This window comes from Trichechus manatus, unplaced genomic scaffold, assembly GCF_000243295.1.
Source record: "Trichechus manatus latirostris isolate Lorelei unplaced genomic scaffold, TriManLat1.0 scaffold00295, whole genome shotgun sequence".
NCBI lineage: Eukaryota > Metazoa > Chordata > Mammalia > Sirenia > Trichechidae > Trichechus > Trichechus manatus.
The window spans coordinates 1,288,416-1,290,434 of NW_004444231.1; the positions used below are offsets into that span (position 1 = coordinate 1,288,416).

At 60.2% G+C, this 2,019-nt stretch overlaps 1 long non-coding RNA gene and 1 pseudogene across 3 annotated transcripts in view; one reads left to right on the forward strand and one right to left on the reverse strand.

Annotated features, from left to right (window-relative positions):
- LOC101345343 (HLA class I histocompatibility antigen, A-23 alpha chain-like) overlaps window positions 1–976 on the reverse strand; it is an 18,387-nt pseudogene extending 17,411 nt beyond the window's left edge. The window contains exons 1-2 of the transcript XR_002822937.1: window positions 846–976; window positions 274–543 (exon numbers count right to left, since the gene is read on the reverse strand). The product of XR_002822937.1 is annotated as an HLA class I histocompatibility antigen, A-23 alpha chain-like (transcript). The remainder of the gene's footprint in view (window positions 1–273; window positions 544–845) is intronic.
- LOC111819184 (uncharacterized) overlaps window positions 751–2,019 on the forward strand; it is a 3,486-nt gene continuing 2,217 nt past the window's right edge. For both annotated transcript variants that reach the window (XR_002822939.1, XR_002822938.1), the window contains exon 1: window positions 751–1,419. This is a non-coding gene — a long non-coding RNA (uncharacterized LOC111819184). The remainder of the gene's footprint in view (window positions 1,420–2,019) is intronic.

Sequence of the window (2,019 nt, forward strand, 5' to 3'; positions counted from 1 at the left end):
GGTCAGCCCCGCCCCCGCGGTCAGCCCCGCCCCCGCGGTCAGCCCCGCCCCCGCGGTCAGCCCCGCCCCCACGCAGACCGGCCGGGACTGGGCAGAGCCCGTTCGGTTCTAAACCGAAAACGAAACCAGAGCGAACCCCCGCGGCTCTTCCTGGGTCCAGGGGCTGGGCAGGTCCCGCGGCCTCGGGGTGAAGTTCGGACCCGGAGACTCGGGGCGACCCGTCCGTGGCGACGAGGGGACCCGTGACCTGCGACCCGGACCGGCGTCACTCACCGGCGTCGCTCTGGTTGTAGTAGCGGAGCGCGGTCCGCAGGTTCACTCGGAAAGTCTCTGCGGCGCCCTGGACTCTCCGTGTCTGCTCGTCCCAATACTCCGGCCCCTCCCGCTCGATCCACGGCGCCCGCGGCTCCTCTCTCGGATTCGCGGCGTCGCTGTCGAACCGCACGAACTGCGTGTCGTCCACGTAGCCGACGGAGATGAAGCGGGGCTCCCCGCGGCCGGGCCGGGACACGGCGGTGTAGAAATACCGCAGGGAGTGGGAGCCTGCGGGCGGGGAGCGGCTGAGACCACCGACCCCACTTCCCGCGCGGCGCCCGGGTCCGGGGTCGATGGGGGCGGGGAGGGGAGGGGGGCTCGTGGCCGGAGAAGGGGCGGCGGGAGGAGCAGGGCCGGGAAGTCGTGGGGGGAGGGAAGGGGGCGGGGGAGGGTGGTCGAACGGGCGGAGGGGAGAGGTGTCTGAGCGGGGCAGCAGGGACGCGGCTTCCCCGAGGGTCCTGCGTCCCCCCCCGACGGTCCCCTTGCTCCTCCCTCCGCAGAGGCCGTTTCCCTCCCAACCTCGCACTCACCTGCTCGGGTCAGGGCCAGGGCCCCCGAGAGCAGCAGCAGGAGGATCTGGGACGCCATGACCCTGAACACTGGATTCAGGGGAGACTGAGTTCTGGCAGGTTCGTTCGGACCTTACAGCCAGGAACCGAGGAGACACTGATTGGCTACTGCAGAAACCAGACACTCAATGGGAGTGAGAACTGGCGTCTCGTCATGTGCGTCCGGGCAAAAAGAAGTGACACAGGTTGTGAGAGCGAGAAAGCGAGACTCCCGGGAGATGGGGAATCCTCAGCGCTGGGCTTTCTCACTGCGGACACCGCCCTCCGGGCCTGAGAGCCAAGCCCGGGTATTAGGACTTTGTCCTGATCCCTCTCCTCCTATACCCACCACTCTGTCACACTAGCTCCCTGAGTCCTACCCTAGGCTGTCTGAGGAAACCGGGGAGAGACCCCCAGGCTGGGGCCAGGCCTTTTCTTCCTCTTCCCTTCTTGGAATGCCTTTCGCTGAACTGGACTCCCTACCTCCCACCCGTTTCTTCTGCCCACTGGACTCCTCTAGAAGAAAATTCACCCGCAAAGGACTTCATGCCAGAGAGTGAGCTCACCTTAGGAATGGGGTGGAAGGACAAGGGTTTCCTCTTTAAACTCAGAAGTGGTTGTGTCTGAAGACACCACATAGATAGTCCCATAGAGACGAGTTTCTTTTTTATTAACGGCAGTGAGTAGCTCAACTTTGATAACCCCAAACCATCAGAAATCTAATCTGTAAGAGTAGTGATTTTGTCCATTTTTGTATGAATGTGTCTGAAAGGCTCTGCAGTCAGGCTCACGAAGTTGCGAAGTTTCACTTTCGCAAACAATGCATCTCTGCCTCCTGGGTTAGTGTATATCACAATTGTCTTCCTTTCATAGCCCTGAGTTTGTCTGAGTCCCACACCTATCTTCAATACAAAGAAGCCCGTGAAAGCGTAGTTTGTTACTGTATGTTTTAACCAGAAGAGTGTAGGAAACTTAACCTCCTCAAAGTTGCAAGTGTTCAGTCCAGTCAAAATGCTTTTCACCAGTGCACACGCATTGACTGTGTGTATGAAGTCTTAACATCTAAAGGATATAACGGAAAGGTTGGCAGTTCAGGCCCACCCAGGGGCACTGGGGAAGAAAAGGCCTGTTGATCTGTTGCCCTTAAGATTTCAGC